Source organism: Lepisosteus oculatus, unplaced genomic scaffold (genome assembly GCF_040954835.1).
Source record: "Lepisosteus oculatus isolate fLepOcu1 unplaced genomic scaffold, fLepOcu1.hap2 HAP2_SCAFFOLD_87, whole genome shotgun sequence".
Taxonomy (NCBI): domain Eukaryota; kingdom Metazoa; phylum Chordata; class Actinopteri; order Semionotiformes; family Lepisosteidae; genus Lepisosteus; species Lepisosteus oculatus.
In genome coordinates this window covers 549833-573302 of record NW_027168425.1, presented here as the reverse complement: position 1 = coordinate 573302, position 23470 = coordinate 549833, and the positions used below count along the sequence as shown (strand labels likewise).

At 43.8% G+C, this 23470-nt stretch overlaps 2 non-coding genes across 2 annotated transcripts; both read left to right on the top strand.

Annotated features, from left to right (window-relative positions):
- Window positions 1-14975: 14975 nt before the first annotated feature.
- trnas-aga (transfer RNA serine (anticodon AGA)) lies at window positions 14976-15057 on the top strand. Its single transcript has one exon. It is a non-coding gene; the product is annotated as a tRNA-Ser (tRNA).
- Window positions 15058-17242: 2185 nt separating this feature from the next.
- On the top strand, window positions 17243-17324 carry trnas-aga (transfer RNA serine (anticodon AGA)). Its single transcript has one exon. It is a non-coding gene; the product is annotated as a tRNA-Ser (tRNA).
- The last annotated feature ends 6146 nt before the right edge of the window (window positions 17325-23470 follow it).

Here is a 23470-nt window from a genome sequence, read left to right as displayed (position 1 = left end):
ACGGAGCAGGAAAGGCGCTGCCACATTCTACAGCCCTCTCCACGCAATCGACGAAATCTGGCTACTGAAGTGGAGAAAATCGCCTCTCCAGAAAGTGCAAATATCATCTTGGAGAGTATAAATCCTATTGCCGAAGGTCAGCTCTGTCTACCAGAGTGACCCTCCCACCTCCTGCAGCGATGGTCAGCTCGTCTCACACGCGAGAAGTTTTGGCTGGAAACAAGCGCCCCCTCTTCTCGCACGTTTTGCACGTTCGAGAAGGATCTTCTTCACATTCGCCCATGCAGTTCCCAGTCTTGTGGACGAGGACAAGAAGAACACACAAGGGCTCATCCAGGAGTTGAACCCAGGACCTCCCACACCCTAAGCGAGACTCATACCCCTAAACCAATGAGCCACGGCAGCACTTTCCATTTTATTCTGTCAGCGAGCTTGAGGACGGGGGAGAGGCGTCATTCGCTCGTCCAGTCAGACCTTCATCAATAAGTCAAGAAAGCTGCAATTACACGACTGCCTTGCAGACGAAGGGCAGTGAACTGCACCCGGTAAGAGGGGAACAAGCGGCACTAGGTGACACCGAGGCATAACCCCAGCGAGGGGGGTTAGCTTGCATGGTACAGCGCTCGCTTTGCATGCGAGAGATAACGGGATCATTTCCCACGTCCTCCAGGTGTGTGCTTAGAGCTTGATGTGCCGAAAGGTGTCCTTTAGCCTGTGGTCACGCCTTGCATGGAGAGCGTCATGCAGCTGTCAATCATTTTGCAGCCACGCCCCCTCTTCATCTTCTCTCTGCCTTAAGCGTCTCCGCCACTCTCTCTTGACATTTCATGTCAGCATGTCAGAAGTCCGAGTGACGTTTTTAATGGCTGAGTGAGGGCACGATGCTGAAGCAGAGAGGCCACTTCAGCCAGAGAGACTTGTGCTAGGTGAGATCTGAAAAACGGACTCGCAACAGAAACAGACCAAAAAAGTATCGGTGAGATCAAAAGGCAAATGCAACATCCAGCAGAGGGCGTCTAAAGATTAGGGAACGGGCGACTGAAATCCATATGAGGCAAACTTTCCAGCTGTGTACTGCAGCTGGCCTCGTTGGCGTAGTTGGTAGCGCGTCAGTCTCATTGTCTGAAGGTCCTGAGTTTGATCCTCACACGGGGCAGGGCTGCTTCCTCTCTTGCTCTTTTCAAACACTTGCGGCAACTGTTCGCTCATAACCACGTCTGGAATGCGTGACCTTTACACGGGGGAGAAGCAACGCCGCATCCCTTTTCTAAAGAACATTCACATTCAGAAATAAGTCAAGAAATTTGCCATTACTTTAGCTCGCGCTGCTGTCAGCCTGCCCATGTTGCCAAAGAAAGATTCACTCGGCGTCAACATGACAGAACAGCGATCACTTGAAAACACTGTTCCACACTCCGTAAGCAAGAACTTCAGTGTTTGCAGTCACCCGATATGCCGATAGTCAAAGGAGTACAAAACATGAAGCGTCAAAAGACAAGATGAGTTGATGGAAAGAGCCTTGAATTGATGAGCACAAAAGTTCAGCTCGTACAATAGGCAACGAAGGTCCCGGCGTCATCATCGCACTTGAAAGGACTGCCTTGCAGACTAAGGGCAGTGGGAGGTTGCTGTTTTCAGATGGAGGCATTGGGATGGTGGGCCGAGATCTATTCTTCTTAAGGAATTCTTCATCGTGAAAGATCGGTCCACAGGTCATCCAAAGAACTTACAAATTTTTTGGACTCAGGGAATCACGTGCTTCCGGAAGGGAGTGAAGTGCTCAAACACATGACATGCCCCCTTGATCTCACATGCACAATTCTGCTGCAACATGCACAGCTACCGTCCACACCAGGCAGTGGGGCTTCAGCAGAATTTGCTACGCCACCTGCAATAACATATCCAGCTGCACACATATACATGGCCCCTCTGTCCTTTTCAGATCTCAAAAAAAAGCATAGCATGGTTTTCCTGCAACCTGATTGACCGCATCTCCCTCAGAATGTGCCCCGTTGCATTCATTGCTGAAGCAGGACGGAGGCTAACGGACATGCCAGAACAGTTAGGCTCAGCGATCTCTCCAAAATATTGTGGTTGTAGTGGAAGAAATATGGTTTAAATTGTACCTTGGTATTTCAAACTCTCTCTAGAATGTTATCCTTTTCTATTTTATTTTGACAGGAACTGGCTAATGACACTAGATGAAAAGAGAAGAAAGAAAACACAACGTTTCGGCCGTGGAGCCTTCTTCAGGTGTGAGGGCTCCACGGCTGAAATGTTGTGTTTTCTTTCTTCTCTTTTAAGCATGGAATAGACCTATTACTTGTTCCTTTGCAGCCTACGCATGCTGACACAGCTCCCCACCTGAACTGCTTATGATGCCTGGTAGTTTGTGGTACTTGGGTATTGTCTTATGTTTGCTCAAACTGCATATGTGTGATTGCATATTTTTGGGTATTTTCATATGTCAATATTTAATTCACTGACATTCCTGTATGCTTGGAAGAAAGGTAGATTGGATTTGGCACAGGACGCCTGCCCATATTTGTTGATCATTGTTGGGCTGGAAAAACAATGATAAAAAGTGTATGAAAAAAGCTCTCTCCAATATTTCCCTTCTCTTCGCCATGGTTACACTGCCTGTTCTTTCCGTCTTTTGTCCTTCTACAAAGATTCCAGGGCTCTTTTTCCACCATAATATCAGAAGCCAAAAAATAACCATCTAATGTGTAAACAGCATTTGTAATGTTGGTAGCTGGAAGAGGTTAAGTATGTTTGCAAGACCTAGTTGATTACACCAGACTTACTTTGTTGTTGTCAGTTTTTTTTTTCTCTTTTAAAGGCTGTAGGTGGGGTGTGATGGACTGTACCACTATCATAGAAGATTTTTTCAGGACACATCGCAGTTCCATAGTAGAATTTATCAATAGTAGAATTCCATAGGACATTATTTACCAACATATTACCCAGTGTGAGACTCTGCCAGTAAACCTCAGAGCATTGAGTTCTCCACTGATAAAGATGGCTGTCTGAAGTCATGAAATCCACTGCTGGGATGCCTGAGAGACAGTAATTGAATCTTGGCTGGAATTAGGCTTTCTATTAGTGTTGATCTTTGGGAATTATGTGGTAAAAAGGGAAAACTCCTTTACTTTAGTCACTTTGAATGTTCAAATGTACAGAACCTGCAAAACTAAGCAATGAAAAAAATCCATCACCACTCTCATGATAGCATAACTCATAGTCTCTGCTGTTGTGTAACAATACACACTTTCAATTTTCTTATCGCCTGTCTCCAGAGAGAATCTTGTTAGTGCTGATGACCTTGAATTAGACCTTGTTGACTCTGTAAAACAATCTTCCTCTGCTTAGAATTTCACTCAGATTGATTATGTTCTCAGATTATTCCTGGCAGGACTGAGTTTCCAGGAAATGAAAAGTGAAAGAAAAAGTACAGAAGATCAGCCCTTGAATATACAACATTGTGCAGTGAGATTGTTAAATGTATTAGCTGCTATCCCGTGCTAGAGCCTGTCGTGGTAAGCAGTGGATGACAGGATCTAGCATAGATACTAATGAAACACTGTTAATGAAAGATAAAACACTTGAGTCTTATTTTAGTTTTCCATTTCCCTTTCATTTGTGATGTACTGTACAACAGGCCACAGAACATGCACAAAAACAGATATGCACACATTCACACCAGGCAATGACAGTCTGCCCAGTCAGAATCTGAGCTGAGGTATCAGAATTCTGAATTCCCTGAATTCTGTCATGGATCATCCACAATAAGGGCAATGTTTGAACACGAGGATCCCCAGGAGAGAGCCTAGTAACACAAATCTTGGAGCAAAAGCAGATGATTAACTTCATAGTTTGTGTGGTTGAGCCAAAGTTGAGCATGAGGATATGTGAGTCACCATTCTTAGAAATGGATCCAACTTCAGACAGGCGTCAAAAGTAAGAGTATACAGTGCTGGGGCAATGACACTTCAATGATCAGAAGGATAACAAGAGTTTTAATGCATTGAAATTGATTTTCTGGTGATGCACACTGTCATGGAACTATTAATTTTTTAAGGATCACTTACTGACGTCAGACAGCTGCCAATTCTCCAGACTGGAAGGATGAACAGTTTATCCCCCTAGGTACCATATTTCCATATTTCGAAGCATTGGAATAATACATGTCATACAGCAACATAAAAACAGGAAGACAAGTATCACAGCCCCTATAATCGGTGTTAGTAACTTAAAAGAAAAACATTCCCCCTGGCCCAAACAGTGATTCTAACCAGGAGAGAAAAGCCAGTGTATCTTTTATGCCTCTCTCTTTATTCACCTTGTCTTTTAGTTCTTTCAAATGCTGAATAGCGAGCGTAATATTTCCGTAATCATCGTCATTAGCTGGAATATATGTACAACAGGAGTCTCCTACTAAAGCATAGACTCCTCCAGATGCTGCATTTTGAAGGTCCAGCACGAACCTGTTCTGAAGTACCATTAATCTAACTCCCCTTAATTCTTGTTTGATAGCGTCTAAGCCTTCTAACGTGATATTAATAAAAGAGTACATTTCATAAAAAGTCGCATGGGTGAGGCTGTAGAATGAGGCATTAAAGCACATATATAACAAGATGCATTAAATTTCTTTAACTTTACAGTATGATTTATAAATTTATACCACAAATTACTCATATCCCCCTCATTATCAGTTTCATTCAGCCAGTTTGTATACAAAGAGGCTTCGTGTTTAGATTCTTCCTCTTTTGGGGTGGTGACAGGCTTCTACATAAAAAGGAAAAAGGCTGTGCACATCAGTCCCACGCAGGTTATCCCCATCTGTCCTTGTGGAGACATCACTCCTGCGCTTTGCTCAGTTCGTTTGTGACCTTTTTACAGTGGGAAGCATGAATCCAGGGCACCATTTCTGTGACCTTCACAGCAGTGGCAGTGGTCAGCAGCACCTGGTACAGCCCCCTCCACCTGAGTGAACACCATTTCTTTTTCCTGAAGTCTTTCACCAGAATCCAGTCTCCTTATTCACTCATTAGTTCTTACAGCACAGGTAAATCCCTGTGGGCTGGAGCCCAGTATAATCTTAGGCTTTTTTGGTCAACATTGGTCAACAGATTGGTCAACAACTGGGTAATAACTCTTAGAAAAATCTACACATTGTTCCCCTGCCTCAGCTGTGACGTTTTGCAGAACAATTCTAGCTGAAGTTGTAAAATTTCTCTTTGTTCCGTTCCTGCAAAACATCTTATTATGAGCAAACAAACCACAATAATCATTTGCATCTAGGGGAATCACTCCCAAGGGTAACCCCCCTTAAAGCTATATTGTTCTACCCATCAGGTTCTGCCACTAGATAAGAGAACCTTTCCCATGAAATCATTTTTTGACCTTCATGATCCCTTCAGGGTGTACAATTAGCACAGAAGCAGCAGCTTTAGTCCACATGTTTTTCAAACAGGATATTAACGATATGATCATAACGAATAATACCAGACCCACAAATATGTATTGAACCAGAGACCCTCTCCATGTTCCTAGCACAGACTGTAGCCATGTACCAATGCCCCAATCATCTGGATTATAATTATGATATATATTTTTCTTCATCATAGATGTGCTTTGCTAAGTCCTAGCAACCTACAATACTACAATAGAGAATTAGCAAATTCAACAATCCATTCCTCCAGCTAAATTCATCCCTCCCGGAAGTTTCATTGATTGGCCCGTGATGATATCAAACAGGCTGTTACACAGTTCTGTTTGATCCAGCCCGCATCCCATGGCGTTCCTTCAGTCTGATGTCTAGTCGATCTTTCAGAGATCTGTTCCTTCATTCCACTGTTCCAGCAGACTGAGGGTGATCTCAGTCCATCTCACTCCGAACAATGCAGCCACAGCCTGACACACCTTCCCTGTGAAGTGTGTTCCTTGATCATAATACAAGGGGCAGGGCAGTGCCCACCGAGGGCTTATCTCTGTTATCAAGTGATAGACACAGAGGCAGTGGCAGCAACCCACCAGGAAAACAGATTATAAGAGCCCAGGTTTCCCTTTACAATTTTCAATTTCCCAGGTTTGAAAGGTTCCTCAGTAGCAGGCCTTTTGAGCTGTTGCACCCGCACCTGAACTGTAGTTGAGTTCCTTTGATAAACATTACATCCAGATACCACATAAGTGGTTACGGCTTCAAACCCGGTTCTCACCCGGTTTTGGGTAACCGGCACACCATTTGACTCCCACCTGGGTGTCCAACAGAGTGCATTTGTCGGGCTATAAAGGGCATTAGGCTGTGAGGGCATGCAGAGCGTCTGGTGTGCTGTCAGCTCCACACCCCATCATCATGCAGCCCCACAATCTTTTCTAACCATGTCCATTTCTCTGCTTCACAGAGGTCTCAGACTACTGTTCTACAAGTATTGCTCACCTGACAGTTGCATCTGCAAAGTTGTTCCCTCGAGTTACTGGAAACATTTCTTTATTATGTGATTTACACATTACCACAGCTACTTCAGTCAGTAGCTGCAAAGCTTCTAACAGTTCAGAGATAAACCCAGCATTCTTAACTGGAGTCCCTGCTGTGTTGAGAAAATCCCTATTCCTCCACCACCATCCAAAATTGTGGCATGCACCAAATGTATATATAGAGTCTATATACATATGCAGCCATTCAAAACAAGCGGGGTACGCTGCGGTATAACACGGTGGGCGTGTCGCAGTATACCGCATCATACCGGACGCAAATTAGATTATGTTAATAGTATCCGGAATCACCTTGTAAAATCGCCAGGTGGAGCTAATAAAGGTTAACCTCTCCTGTACAGCATTTGAGCTGTCAGCAGAAAACGTCGGTTTTGAATCCTGATCACTGCTGAGGGACAATCTTTATTCAATTAAGAATTTAAGGTGTATACTCTTTAGACTTTAAATTTAAACAGTGTATTACAGCATGTTAATCATTAAACATTAAAAAGGCGGTATATTTTATAAAAGCAAGATTGTTCTGTTGGACAAAAGTACACAACCTACCACCTTTATCATAAATATTTTAATTATGCAGGAATATTTTATGCATCAAAGTCTTTACTGAAGATATTACTAAGAGTATTAATAATGAATGACCTTGGACAAGCTGTAAGCTCAAAGTATTACCCTGGTCCACATTCTTTGTAACCGTCTTTGTAAACGAAAATAGTTTATTTTTTCATTGACAAAAAGTAACACCACAGCATTTAGTTGATCCGATCACGCATTCATTTCTAATCATACAATGTAATTCTTGAGAATCTCCGATTCACCATGCCTTTCACATGCTCATAAACGATTTTAATTTAGGAATATAAACATATTAATGTATGTAAACTGTACTGTATATTGCTGGTCTTGGTAGTTTAAAGAAAAAATACACACCAGTATTCCATTTCTCCCTAAACATTTTAAGCATCAAAGTCTTACATGTTGTTATTTGGGAAACATTTTTACGTGCTCCTTCTGACCATATTAGGATTATATACTTTGTGAAAAGTGATAGTATTTAACCTTTTCTGTGAATTCGCTTGTTATCTAACAAATGCATACTTTTAGAATTTGATTAACAGGGAATATAATATGGAATTGCATATCTAAACAACTTAATAATGATATAATTATAATAATGTACTGTCTGGCGGAATAAACTGAAGAGGTTAGTTAATGCGACACGGAATTATTAAGAATTATCACCTCTTTTTACACTTGAGAACAAATGAGAACATTCCACTCAGTGGGATGTTATCTCAAGCACCTGCTAATTCGTTTTACACCACTGGACGACAGGAGAATGTGACTGTACTGTATCTGTACAGAATGTATCTTTCAATCAATACAGTAATTGATTAAAATCGCAATCGTGCGTTTAATTAAATGCCTTTTTTGATTCACAATCTGAAAATGAAAACAGCGGTAAAGTCACCTTGAATTTAAAAAAAACGATTTTGGCACGCCTGTAGCATTTTCACGAAACCTCCTAAAGTTATGAGAACACTTGCTTTGTGTATAAAGTACATTGTGAATGTTTTCACAGCCTTCACTTTGTTGTTTTTATGCCATTTTTTTGACCACACACAAATATTCCTATGTCCGTATCTTCGCAAGGGAATCAGTGCGAATTTTAATACTAATTAAATGACCGCGGGCACTTTCCACCCCCGCTACATTCTCAGAGTAGAACAGACTAACCTTCTAATGAAAGACGGTCCACCTCCCACGGACAGGAAAAGTGCCCACAGGCACTTAAACTTAATATGGTCAGTAACAGTAAAGAGTAACATGGTCAGAATGTTTAGGGAGAAAGTGGAATACTGGTCTGTATTTTTTCTTTAAACTACCAATACTAGCCATATACAGTCTGTAATGTAGGGATTTCTATATGTCTTTATTTAGTGGTTACATTAGTGAAAAGGCTAAGCTTTTAGCTTCAGTAACGCGTACGTATGGTGTACATGTTTGTTTTGGGTTTTGCTTGTTCACATATCTCCCCTTTTTATAAAACAACGTGGTTGAAAACTGTTCCAGAGACACTGTTGTTTCATCAGTTAAAAGTACATCATGAAATGCCTCTCCCTGTTCAATCTACTGTTAAAAAGAAAAGGAGCATAAAGCGTCTGATGGTCATAAACGATATTCATTTAGGAACAGCATCAGAGATATGTTTTTAACTGCACTGCATCGGAGAGAATACCATAGTGTGTTTTTTTTTTTTACTCCCTGGCGGAAATTGGCTTCCATAAGAATCAATATGGCTCAGAGATTAAATAAAACTTCACTCGCACCAAACAAATGTATATTTCTAATCACAACATGATCGAATTTAAGTCATTTTAATAACAATGAATAGTCACCTATGCGTTACAATATAAACATTTATATTGATTTAAATCGCGTTTAAATCGCCGTTATTTAAAACCCATAAATAAAGCTGATACTGTTTAGACTTTTAATTATTTAAAACTGTATTACAGCAGCACAATGCACAATGCAACGTAAATCGCTATCTTTGTCTTCTGTGTAATAATGTTCACCTCTCTGTCCAGCAAATTAACAATAGTAATAATAATGAACTTTATTGTATATGGCGCCTTTAAAGGTGGCTCCTCAAAGCACTTTACAGGTTAAAAACAATAACAACAATACTGTTTGACTGGGCAAACGATTTTTTTTTAAGAACTACAAAATGAGATATAATGATGTGTTCCGGTTTAGACATAAACGAAGAGCATAACACGTGGGCGGCGTAGCGGTCGGCTCTGGCTTTCCCATCTACTGTATACCGATACGCTGCATACAACCCCCCTCTCTGCGGGAGTTCTGGCTGTGGCGAATTAAACCGGTTTCACAAGTATTTTCAAAGTAGAAGGGGGCGAGATTTCCAGCAAAAGACACCTCCCCCCCTCAAAAACCAAGGAAGTACAGTACTTACTAGTTAAGAAAGCTAGACTCCTCAATGAAATCGCTTTAACATGCTAATGCTTTGGTGTAACAGTCCGGGCGTGGCCAGCTTCTAATGTCAACCTGACTATGGCGAAAGGAACCCTCCTTTCATTGGAAGACTATGAACATATTCTAGCCATAAATGAATTAATAGCAAACATGGTTTACATAAAATACATTTTTCCAAGAAAGTTTAGCCTTTGTTACTAATGAAACCACAAAATAAAGACATAAATATAGAAATCTTAATATTTTTAAAATACATGACTTTGCTAAAATTTATTTGAAAATAAAAACGATTACAAACGCCAGCGGATAGAGAGAACAGGGGAGGGATGTTGGTTTTGCATAAGGGGTGGGGCTATAGAAATGAGGTCTATTTGAGAATGTGGAGTTACATGTTCTGGCTGTTGGTGAATTATCGTTGTTGAGTATGGCGTGTTGAGGTATTGATTTTGTGTAATGCTTTATGTTGAAAATTTAGGTGGATTTTGTTTATAATAACGAGGATAAACTGGGATGGGAGGAGGATTTGGTTTTGCATAAGGGGCGGGAATATGATAATTTGAGGAATTTGAGAGAGATTCACAGAGATTCCCTCTGCTGTGACCCAGGGAACCTGCAGTCAGGTAACATTATTTCTCACAACTACCAGGTATTGAGTGAGATTGACCTGATTGTTCCTGCCTCAACGGCAGGGTTGCCAATACACCCAGTCCCCCAGAAGGGACAGGGAATGAAAGCCAAGCCGGTTTTCTTACAGCCACCAGCTCAGTTTGTCAGTCTGAGTCTGACCAACAGTGGTTCAGCCAGACTGGAGCTGGATGGGCAAGCCACCCGACTGTTAGTGCAGAACATGGAAAAGGGGGGTGTCAGAATCCCCGCCTGCACTGACATGGGCCTGGTGGGTGATGGTGAGTTCGAAGACAGTGAACTAGCTATCCCAGTGCTGGGGCAGCTCCCTGAACCCCTAGAGAGGGAAGGGGGGAGCGAGCAGGTGTCCTACACCCACGTCCAGCGAACGATTGTAAACATGCCGATAGAGGGATTCCTCAATCAGGAAGTGTGCAGGGTGGACCTGAACAGTGAGAATGGAGTAACAATCCCAGATCCCTCAGGTGCTCCAGATAACCACTAAGCCAAGGGTCAGGCATGCTCCACCGCTGCACCACCCCCTGCAGGGTTCCTAGAGCACAGGCATGAACAAATCGAAAAAGCAGATGTCCTGGAAATGGAGGAGCAGCATCAGCAGCTGCGTCAGATCTCCTCAGATTTCCAGGATGTTGGTGCCCAAGATGCCACATGGCATACTGAGAAAGAGACCATGTACATGCTGCGCCAGCTTAGAAAGGGGACAGTCACTCAGAAGGAGATGACTGGGATCAGCCACCCGAAAAGACTTTTGGGAGGACTGATTGCTGCCGCCACTGTTGTGTGTTTGCTATTTCTGGTAGGTTTGTGTGCTACTGGCACTCTCACCCTGACTGCCCCAAGAAGGCAGGTGTCAGAGGTGCCAGAGGGTAGTGACAGACTGTATCAACAGCAGCAAAAGTTGGAAAGCTTAGGGAAAACCCTACAGGCAACTTCCTATGCAACAGGGTTGAATCTTATCCCCCACCTAGTGGACATGATTGTTGGTGTTATACAGTGGGTTTATGCTTGTGTGCAACAGGCCAGAATGTTGACACAAGACCTGTTAAGGGAGCTTAGTGCCACTGTAGCCAGTCTAGCCATAGCACAAATCCTAACCCACTTGATTTCACTCTTCTCAGTAGAGGAGTATGTGACATTAAACCCATTGCTCATAGCTCACCCAGAAGGCAATCCAAGATTGAATTCGGTTCCAAATCTTGAGATGGGTATGGCTACCAAAGCTATCCATTGGCTGTGTCTAACTGATCCACCAATGAAGGGTGTAAAGCTACTAACGAGCAGAGGGAGGTTAATGAACCCCATGAAGAGCAGATGGGAAGTAAATGGCTGGTCAGCACACCACATTTAACTGTCACTATAACTTGTGACAGGCATGATACAGCTACCACAATGCAGCTACCTAACCAACAGTTTCCTGCAAGTTCCCAAGGAGGCCATAGTACAGCATGGTAACTTAACACTGTACGGTCTGCAACCAGACAACATAAGACCAAACTTGAGGTCGTGGATGCCTTCAGGTGCCACACTATTGAATTGGATAGAAATCCAAGAAACAGTAAGCCCTGAAGATGTACAGGTAGTTAGTTTGCTTTAATGGAACAAACCTCCAAACCACCCTGGCAGGTGCCCAACACAGGTGTCATGGTTCATCAGGGGGGCTGGGAACAGGAACCGGTGTTATTGTAACACTGGTGCTGGGAAGCTGGATCATGACTGACAATGTACTCTGAATGCTGTACTCTTACATCAAGATGTACTCCGGGTAGCACGAATGAGTCAAAGGTAGCATTTCAAAAGAAAGGAAGTTACCTCTTCCCCAAATATCTGCCTACAGAGGTATCAGATACTGACAGTGAACTTCCTGATTTGTAATGCCTAGACTGAGATGATGTCTCCTACCTTGTTTATACATACTCCAGATGTTATTCATCCTGTTTGTTCCCAATGCTGGTTCCGGTATGAATTCTCGAGGAGTAATGTGGACATTTAAGGTTAATGTTCTAATGACAAGGGACATCACTTAACTCTGTTTTGTTTTGAAGGCAACAACGCCTCAGGACCTCGTGACCTTCAAAAAGGGGGGATATGTAGAGGCAATGCTTGTTAATAAGACAGAATTAAGTGTTGCTGTGCTTTCCCAAATGAGGCCCCATCTCTCTCTTCATCTCTGTGGCTGCACCACAGAGAAACTATTCATGCAGGCTGATTTAAAGATGTTTTCTTTTGATAAGGGACAGCTCCCAAATGGGGATGCACTTAGCTGAGCCTGGCTATCATGATCAATGGTCATCCATTGGCGCCTATCTGTCTAGGGAGTGCCAGATGGACATCTGGATTGCATTCCTAGGTGTCAGGAGTAAGTGACTCATATCTCACCTTGATCAACCAGTCAGGGATTGGTAGGGCCATGTAACCCATGTGGGACTCTGATGCCCATTAAACTTTCAGCCAATGACAAGCTGAAGTTCCTCCAGGTAAAAACAGGCAACAGAGAGCCTGGAGAAGGAGAACTAGTAGGACTATTCCAGTAGGAGAATTCTAAGGAGAATTCCAGGGGTGCAAGACAAATCCATGGCAGGACGGCCCAGGAGCAGAAGGCTCCCAAGGGCAGGACATTCTCACAGCGCGCCTCTTGACCATCCTGAGACTCAGCCCGGACAACCACGGAACGGCCAGTGCGTCTGAGTGCCAGTACTTTCCTCTGTTCTAAAAGTCGAGAGCGGAGGTTGCCACGAGTAACCAGAGGATCCACCCGAGGTTAGCATCAGCAGCAAACCTCATGAACAGGTCAGAACTGTGGACAGCTGAATCACTATTCAGAACAAGCGCTTCATCAGGAACGAATCGGTCCTCTTCCTGACCTGCTGGGACCCACAGTCATCTTTTCTCCTGTGCACAAACTTTGCTAGTTAAAGCCAACACTAACTAGCCGGTCAGTGAGCATCAGCAGCGCACCGTCGCAAGCAGCACAGCACAGCCTGGCACCTAGCCAGAGAGTGCGGATTGGATAGCAACAGCCTGCAACTGTTCCTTTGTGCCCACAGGAGATCTGAATCCCGAGAGATTGGATGAGTATTCAACTTCACTGCATTACAGCTCGAGAATTCCATTGTTATCCCAACCAGTTGATATCAGTTTAATTCCTAAGAGTTATGTACTTGTTTTGAGTATCTAATGTAGAAGTTGTAATCAAGTTCAATTATGAAACGGTCTAGATGAATGATATACTGAACGTATGTCCTCTTGATATATGTAACTCTTTGTAACTGAATGAATATATACCTTTTGTATTCTGATAACCCTCTCGATAAGATCTGTTAGGTTTACATGCATATTCTATGTATTAATAAATGTATCCTCGTGTATTAGTACCTGTGTGTGTGCGTTGTTTGAGTTATATCGCATAGTTGGATTCTAAAGCCATTAAAATAATTATTTTTGTGACTTACACAAAAATAATTTTTGGCTACAATTAATAATTGTCCCCGTAAATGCCCAAACTCTACAGAACTGGTGCCTCGTGAGAGCACACTACACCAGCTTCCGCGGGCTTGCAATACAATCGGCGAAAGCGAAAGCGAGAGCAAGGTGTTTAAAGACAGATTTTGTCGTGGTGACATCATGGTAGAAAGAAACGAACTTGTTACGTCTCAACAGAAACGCTCTTTAGCTCTTTCGGCTTTATGCAGAGAACAGCGTCTGTCGAGATCACTTTTGAGTCAGCGGGAAACGCCCTGTGCTGTCAGTTTGATTTCATATTGCTCGTAGCGGCGCCCGGCTTTTGTCTGTCAAACGTTAGGTTGCGCTCCTTCATGCTGCATCGTCGGCATGAGTGGAGCTTTTTAAACGTCTGTACTTACTGCGCCCCATAAGAAATCGTTTGTCCCCGTTCAAAAGAGATTGTGCGATGTCCTGCAGCGTTCGCAAAGCAAACCTTTGACAGTTTGAAAAGAGGAATTTATTCTGCTTCCTGTGCGTGCAGTAGTTACAAAGTTGAACGTCTTTACACGATCTGCTGCAGTTTTCAGTGGGCGGGCTTTGTCAGATGGCTTGGAAAAACGCACTGTGTTTCGGCTCGGGAAACATCATGAGCAGCTATACTGTGTATAGCTGACTTTTAACGCATACAGAATTCATTAGAAATCATTGATTTCTCCAATTAACAAGGGTCCCTTAAAGGATGAGTCAAAGTAACGTTTAATCGGATTAGTTTCCTTAGAGCTGGTTCAGAGTTTGCTCAAGAGTGTACCTTTCACAGATGCGCAAAGAAGAATGTTGGGGGTGCACGCTTCAAGGCGCCTTACAGCTATAGGGAGCGATTCGAGATGATTCGTGGCGTGTGCTCGTTCCCATATACCGTACGCCCCGGGGTGCAGTGCTAAGATGACGTACAATACCGCTTGGGCACGTAACGGCGTTATATGCAAGTGCGGGACGTGAGGGTTTTCGTTTGTTCGTTTTGTTTTGCTCTGCTTTGCTTTGTTTTGCTTTCCATCGCGTTGGTAAGAGCGTAAATAAAAAGGCGATTCCTGCGTCTACCACTAATGTAAGAGCTATTTCAAGTGCGACGTGGTGCGGCTTTTCAAATGCTTGTGGGCATTTCTCTGTTGTTGATTCTTTTTTTGTGTGTAACAAAGTGGCATTTTCATGTCCGGACGGGGAGACTTTATCATTCCGACATGAAGCCACCCTTAAGTCCTCTGAGGCGTGTCTGTCTGCAAGGCTTGTATTTTGGAAATGTTTTTTTGAAACGGAGAACGACTTTGAAATAGGCTTCCGCCGGCGCCTCGCGATCCAGGTAAGATTGTATCAAAAACGCAGCCGCGGCGGGGCTTGCTGTAGTCGTGGCCGAGTGGTTAAGGCGATGGACTAGAAATCAATTGGGGTCTCCCCGCGCAGGTTCGAATCCTGCCGACTACGTTGTCCACCTCCTGTCGTTGTGTTCCGGCGCAAGCAAAGAAACGTGCCTCTTTGCTGTTCCTGGTGGTTTTAAAACGCCAAATCGCTTGTACCCGCTGCCTTGGAAATAAATTCTTCAGCGTCTGCGAATGGCATTTTGCAGCTGGAAGCAGATGTCGACGCTTTTTGCACAGAGCACCAAAAAAGCGTCTTTTTTGAAGGCCCAGGCACTGAGCATTGGTGGTTCAGTGGTCGAATTCTTGCCTGCCCCGCTGGAGGCTCGGGTTCGATTCCCGGCCAATGCAGTGGCTTTTGCAGCGAGCGGCTCCATCACTTGCATCCCCTTGCAACTCGCAACTGAAAACCCACTGAAGCTAAGCAGGTGTGAGCCAGGTCAGTACCCGGATGAGGGTGAGCTACAGGGAAAAACAAAGCTTCCAGCTGGAACCGGTGTTAATGGTGCCGGCGGGGGGGCGCTCACCCTGAGGTCTGTGCGGGTCCCAATGCCCCAGTATAGTGACGGATATGCTGTGTTGTAAAAGGGCGCTGTCTTTTGGATGAGATGTAAAACCGAGGTCACAGCGCTCTGTGGTCATTCAAAATGACCACCAAAACCTTTGACAAAAGCTCTTGGTAATTGATGGTCTTCAATAATGCTTCTCCTTTAGGTACATTTTAAATCAGCTGAAAAATGCTGTGAAATGGGGGGGCACTTCAGGCCAGTGTAGGATTTGGGTTACAAGAACCATGAAACTGCACGAGAAAGCCCGTACACTGAATTACACGGCTTTCTATTCAAAGGAGGACAAAAGAAATTCCCTGAGTTCGATTTTTTGCAGCACAGAGAGGAGCACTGTTGTGAGGCCGGTTAGCTCAGTTGGTTCGAGCGTGGTGCTAATAACGCCAAGGTCACAGGCTCGAGCCCCGTACTGGCCAGGTCCTTTTCTCCTCTCTTACCAAAGCTGTTAGGTTCCTTTCCGTGGTGAGAGGGGTTGTCATGCAACGCTGCCACATAGTGCCGACAGACAAGAGTGTTGCAGGAGAAGAGAAAAGTGTTTGAAGATTTAAGAGTGTCTTAGGTGGAGCCAAAATCAAGTGTCACAAATACAAGTGGGAGGATTTCCAATGTTTAATATGGTAAAAATAAGCGGAAGTTATCTGCCGGTCCGGCACAGTCTGCCATGCTTTTGTCATATACTGTAAAGTGGTGTCGAACTGGGTGTCGAACTGGAGCCTCACCATTTGCATATGTGAGGCTCCAGTTATACATCGAGTGTCACATTAAATGACAAAAATGAAGAGAGTTAAAGCAGCTGGAGAGGTTTTCTTACAACTTTTGAGGTGACACAGTTTTGGAAAATGTTTCCTTCACGCTGCACTGTACAACATAGGCAGCCAAGAGTCTCCAAAACAAAACAGAATTGACAGATAGGAGAAAATTCCCACTCATCCTGAAGTTCCCAAAATCCAGCACTGAGCGTAAACAAAGTGCCTAAGTAGCGTGGGAATGCTAACCCTAACCCTAGCTGGAGTTTGAGTAATCCAGCACTGAGCGTAAAAAGATGAGTCAAAGTAACGTCTAATCGGATTAGTTTCCTTAGAGCTGGTTCAGAGTCTGCTCAAGAGTTTACCTTTCACACATGCGCAAAGAAGAATGTTGGGGGTGCACGCTTCAAGGCGCCTTACAGCTGTAGGGAGTGATTCGAGACGATTCGTGGCGTGTGCTCGTTCCCATATACCGTACGCCCCGGGGTGCAGTGCTAGGATGATGTACAATACCGCTTGGGCACGTAACGGCGTTATACGCAAGGTTTTCGTTTGTTCGTTTTGTTTTGCTCTGCTTTGCTTTGTTTTGCTTTCCATCGCGTTGGTAAGAGCGTAAATAAAAAGGCGATTCCTGCGTCTACCACTAATGTAAGAGCTATTTCAAGTGCGACGTGGTGCGGCTTTTCAAATGCTTGTGGGCATTTCTCTGTTGTTGATTCTTTTTTTGTGTGTAACAAAGTGGCATTTTCATGTCCGGACGGGGAGACTTTATCATTCCGACATGAAGCCACCCTTAAGTCCTCTGAGGCGTGTCTGTCTGCAAGGCTTGTATTTTGGAAATGTTTTTATGAAACGGAGAACGACTTTGAAATAGGCTTCCGCCGGCACCTCGCGATCCAGGTAAGATTGTAGCAAGAACGCAGCGGCAGTGGGGCTTGCTGTAGTCGTGGCCGAGTGGTTAAGGCGATGGACTAGAAATCAATTGGGGTCTCCCCGCGCAGGTTCGAATCCTGCCGACTACGTTATCCGCCTCCAGTCGGTGTGTTTCGGCGCAAGCAAAGAAGCGTGCCTCTTTGCTGTTCCTGGTGGTTTTAAAACGCCCAATCGCTTGTACCCGCTGCCTTGGAAATAAGTTCTTTAGCGTCCGCGAATGGCATTTTGCAGCTGGAAGCATATGTCGACGCGTTTTGCACAGACCACCCAAAAAGCGTCTTTTTTGAAGGCCCAGGCACTGAGCATTGGTGGTTCAGTGGTAGAATTCTCGCCTGCCACGCGGGAAGCTTGGGTTCGATTCCCGGCCAATGCAGTGGCTTTTGCTGCGAGCGGCTCCATCACTTGCATCCCCTTGCAACTCGCAACTCAAAAAACCCACTGAAGCTAAGCAGGTGTGAGCCAGGTCAGTACCCGGATGAGGGTGAGCTACAGGGGAAAACAAAGCTTCCAGCTGGAAGCGATGTTAATGGTGCCGGCGGTGGGGCGCTCACCCTGAGGTCTGTGCGGGTCCCAATGCCCCAGTATAGTGACGGAGATGCTGTGTTGTAAAAGGGCGCTGTCTTTTGGATGAGATGTAAAACCGAGGTCACAGCGCTCTGTGGTCATTCAAAATGACCACCAAAACCTTTGACAAAAGCTCTTGGTAATTGATGGTCTTCAATAATGCTTCTCCTTTAGGTACATTTTAAATCAGCTGAAAAATGCTGTGAAATGGGGGGGCACTTCAGGCCAGTGTAGGATTTGGGTTACAAGAACCATAAAAACTGCACGAGAAAGCCCGTACACTGAATTACACGGCTTTCTATTCAAAGGAGTACAAAAGAAATTCCCTGAGTTCGATTTTTTGCAGCACAGAGAGGAGCACTGTTGTGAGGCCGGTTAGCTCAGTTGGTTCGAGCGTGGTGCTAATAATGCCAAGGTCCCGGGTTCGAGCCCCATACTGGCCAGGTCCTTTTCTCCTCTCTTACCAAAGCTGTTAGGTTCCTTTCCGTGGTGAGAGGGGTTGTCATGCAACGCTGCCACATAGTGCCGACAGACAAGAGTGTTGCGGGAGAAGAGAAAAGTGTTTGAAGATTTAAGAGTGTCTTAGGTGGAGCCAAAATCAAGTGTCACAAATACAAGTGGGAGGATTTCCAATGTTTAATATGGTAAAAATAAGCGGAAGTTATCTGCCGGTCCGGCACAGTCTGCCATGCTTTTGTCATATACTGTAAAGTGGTGTCGAACTGGAGCCTCACCATTTGCATATGTGAGGCTCCAGTTATACATCGAGTGTCACATTAAATGACAAAAATGAAGAGAGTTAAAGCAGCTGGAGAGGTTTTCTTACAACTTTTGAGCTGACACAGTTTTGGAAAATGTTTCCTTCACGCTGCACTGTACAACATAGGCAGCCAAGAGTCTCCAAAACAAAACAGAATTGACAGATAGGAGAAAATTCCCACTCATCCTGAAGTTCCCAAAATCCAGCACTGAGCGTAAACAAAGTGCCTAAGTAGCGTGGGAATGCTAACCCTAACCCTAGCTGGAGTTTGAGCAATCCAGCACTGAGCGTAAAAAGATGAGTCAAAGTAACGTCTAATCGGATTAGTTTCCTTAGAGCTGGTTCAGAGTCTGCTCAAGAGTTTACCTTTCACACATGCGCAAAGAAGAATGTTGGGGGTGCACGCTTCAAGGCGCCTTACAGCTGTAGGGAGTGATTCGAGACGATTCGTGGCGTGTGCTCGTTCCCATATACCGTACGCCCCGGGGTGCAGTGCTAGGATGATGTACAATACCGCTTGGGCACGTAACGGCGTTATACGCAAGGTTTTCGTTTGTTCGTTTTGTTTTGCTCTGCTTTGCTTTGTTTTGCTTTCCATCGCGTTGGTAAGAGCGTAAATAAAAAGGCGATTCCTGCGTCTACCACTAATGTAAGAGCTATTTCAAGTGCGACGTGGTGCGGCTTTTCAAATGCTTGTGGGCATTTCTCTGTTGTTGATTCTTTTTTTGTGTGTAACAAAGTGGCATTTTCATGTCCGGACGGGGAGACTTTATCATTCCGACATGAAGCCACCCTTAAGTCCTCTGAGGCGTGTCTGTCTGCAAGGCTTGTATTTTGGAAATGTTTTTCTGAAACGGAGAACGACTTTGAAATAGGCTTCCGCCGGCGCCTCGCGATCCAGGTAAGATTGTATCAAAAACGCAGCCGCGGCGGGGCTTGCTGTAGTCGTGGCCGAGTGGTTAAGGCGATGGACTAGAAATCAATTGGGGTCTCCCCGCGCAGGTTTGAATCCTGCCGACTACGTTGTCCACCTCCTGTCGTTGTGTTCCGGCGCAAGCAAAGAAACGTGCCTCTTTGCTGTTCCTGGTGGTTTTAAAACGCCAAATCGCTTGTACCCGCTGCCTTGGAAATAAATTCTTCAGCGTCTGCGAATGGCATTTTGCAGCTGGAAGCAGATGTCGACGCTTTTTGCACAGAGCACCAAAAAAGCGTCTTTTTTGAAGGCCCAGGCACTGAGCATTGGTGGTTCAGTGGTCGAATTCTTGCCTGCCCCGCTGGAGGCTCGGGTTCGATTCCCAGCCAATGCAGTGGCTTTTGCAGCGAGCGGCTCCATCACTTGCATCCCCTTGCAACTCGCAACTGAAAACCCACTGAAGCTAAGCAGGTGTGAGCCAGGTCAGTACCCGGATGAGGGTGAGCTACAGGGAAAAACAAAGCTTCCAGCTGGAAGCGGTGTTAATGGTGCCGGCGGGGGGGCGCTCACCCTGAGGTCTGTGCGGGTCCTAATGCCCCAGTATAGTGACGGATATGCTGTGTTGTAAAAGGGCGCTGTCTTTTGGATGAGATGTAAAACCGAGGTCACAGCGCTCTGTGGTCATTAAAAATGACCACCAAAACCTTTGACAAAAGCTCTTGGTAATTGATGGTCTTCAATAATGCTTCTCCTTTAGGTACATTTTAAATCAGCTGAAAAATGCTGTGAAATGGGGGGGCACTTCAGGCCAGTGTAGGATTTGGGTTACAAGAACCATGAAACTGCACGAGAAAGCCCGTACACTGAATTACACGGCTTTCTATTCAAAGGAGGGCAAAAGAAATTCCCTGAGTTTGATTTTTTGCAGCACAGAGAGGAGCACTGTCGTGAGGCCGGTTAGCTCAGTTGGTTAGAGCGTGGTGCTAATAACGCCTAATCGTACGGGCCAGGTCCTTTTCTCCTTTCTTACCAAAGCTGTTAGGTTCCTTTCCGTGGTGAGATGGGTTGTCATGCAACACTGCCACATAGTGCCGACAGACAAGAGTGTTGCGGGAGAAGAGAAAAGTGTTTGAAGATTTAAGAGTGTCTTAGGTGGAGCCAAAATCAAGTGTCACAAATGAAAGTGGTTGGATTTCCAATGTTTAATATGGTAAAAATAAGCGGAAGTTATCTGCCGGTCCGGCACAGTCTGCCATGCTTTTGTCATATACTGTAAAGTGGTGTCGAACTGGAGCCTCACCATTTGCATATGTGAGGCTCCAGTTATACATCGAGTGTCACATTAAATGACAAAAATGAAGAGAGTTAAAGCAGCTGGAGAGGTTTTCTTACAACTTTTGAGCTGACACAGTTTTGGAAAATGTTTCCTTCACGCTGCACTGTACAATATAGGCAGCCAAGAGTTTCCAAAACAAAACAGAATTGACAGATAGGAGAAAATTCCCACTCGTCCTGAAGTTCCCAAAATCCAGCACTGAGCGTAAACAAAGTGTCTAAGTAGGGTGGGAATGCTAACACTAACCCTAGCTGGAGTTTGAGCAAACCAGCACTGAGAGTAAAAAGATGAGTCAAAGTAACGTCTAATCGGATTAGTTTCCTTAGAGCTGGTTCAGAGTTTGCTCAAGAGTTTACCTTTCACAGATGCGCAAAGAAGAATGTTGGGGGTGCACGCTTCAAGGCACCTTACAGCTGTAGAGACTGATTCGAGACGATTCATGGCGTGTGCTCATTCCCATATACCGTACGCCCCGGGGTGCAGTGCTAGGATGACGTACAATACCGCTTGGGCACGTAACGGCGTTATATGCAAGTGCGGACGTGAGGGTTTTCATTTGTTCGTTTTGTTTTGCTCTGCTTTGCTTTGTTTTGCTTTCCATCGCGTTGGTAAGAGCGTAAATAAAAAGGCGATTCCTGCGTCTACCACTAAGGTAAGAGCTATTTCAAGTGCGGCGTGGTGCGGCTTTTCAAATGCTCAACAGGATGACTTCGCATGCACGCGTGTGTGCAACCATGTCTGCTTACGTGCAAACGGGCGTGGTTTCATGTATGCAAAAAACTTTCCTGGGCTCTTCTGAAGCACATAAAATTATTTGGAGATATACATTTGTCTTGTTTTCCTCTTAGGCTCTAGAATTGATAACTTTTTTTTCATTTTTGGCATTTTTCATAATTTTCTAGAAAGTGGTTGCAAGCCCGATATCATGCAAAGAAACTTCAGGATTCGGGGATCAGTCAATGGATTTTCTTCAAAGTTGGATTTTTGCACTCTGTTGACCAAGAGATGTTGTTCTATAATGTTTTTTTTTCAAATTTAAAAATATCATTTTTTCATGGAGCTTTGAAGGGGATGGATTCACCCTCCTTTAGCCAGGACAGAGCTCCAGGAGCCTGCGTAGGATTCTAGCTTTCTCCCCTTGCAGGCACCTGGCACAGAAGACAATATTTTTTTCCTTAAAATCTTTTTTTTTGTGTTCCTTGTTGTTCCAAACTTAATTTTAATCACTTTTAATTAGAGATTTTATTAAAAATAGTGCAATAAATGACTAATTTCACAAAAATTAATGTAATATAAAACGGATGTTTTCAACTTTATTGTAGTGTTTTAGAAACTAATATGTCTTCAAAAATGGTTGTTTTTCACTCCTATGAATGAAAACTGTTGTTATATGATGTTTTTTTTTTCAAATTTTAAATGATCATTTTTTCATGGAGCTTTGAAGGGGATGGATTCACCCTCCTTTAGCCAGGACAGAGCTCCAGGAGCCTGGGTAGGATTCTAGCTTTCTCCCCTTGCAGGCACCTGGCACAGAAGACATCATTTTTTTCCTTAAAATCTTTTTTTTTGTGTTCCTTGTTGCTCCAAACTTAATTCTATTCACTTTTAATTAGAGATTATATTAAAAATAGTGCAATAAATGACTAATTTCACTAAAAATACTAAAAGTAATATAAAACGGATGTTTTTAACTTTATTGTAGTGTTTTAGAAACTAATATGTCTTCAAAAATGGTTATTTTTCACTCCTAGGAATGAAAGCTGTTGTTATATGATGTTTATTTTCAAATTTTGAAAAAGCAAAGGATTCTAGCTTTCTCCCCTTGCAGGCATCGGACACAGAGAACCTCATGGTTTTCCTAAAAATCATTTTTTATGTTCCCTGGTGTTCCAAACTTAGTTTTAATCAATTTTAATTTGTTATGTTACAAACAGGGTAATAAAGTCTTAATTGGACTATAACTAATGTCATATTGTCTGCTACAAAACTGATATTTTCAGCTCTATTGTAGAGATTCTAGAATCAACTAATAAAGAATTGAAATAAAAAAAGGGCATAAGAAGACATTACCAACAACGACCACATGATGGAGATATTGTCTAGACATTACCAACAACGACCACAAGATGGAGATATTGTCTAGACATTACCAACAACGACCACAAGATGGAGATATTTTCCAAAGAGGCAAGAGGGGCAAAGCTGCGATAAGGTAAAATCATTTTTTGAAAGAGATTGTTGTCAGAATGCACATCCGTATCCCAAACAGAATCTCTAGTAAAATATGATCATTTGTGAAACAGGCAAATGAGTGTCAGCTACAATATGATTGCTACATATCTGCATTTGTTGGTATTTAAGGAGTAAGAGTGCAGGTTTAAACCTGCGATCCAGTGTGTTGAAGAATTTCACAACACTACCTCTAGCACATATGGAAATAAATCCTCATAATGATTATTGCCCTGGGCATGTACCAAAAAAGCAGTGAGCATATATATATATATCACTGGGTTGAAGCTAGAAACACAGAATAACTGCAAACACATCCTAAATACAGTGTTCCAGCACCTTTGACCTCATCCAGAACGTATCATTTCTTGAAAGGGATTGCTGTCCGAATGCACATCTGAATCCCAAACAGAATCTCTAGTAAAATACGATC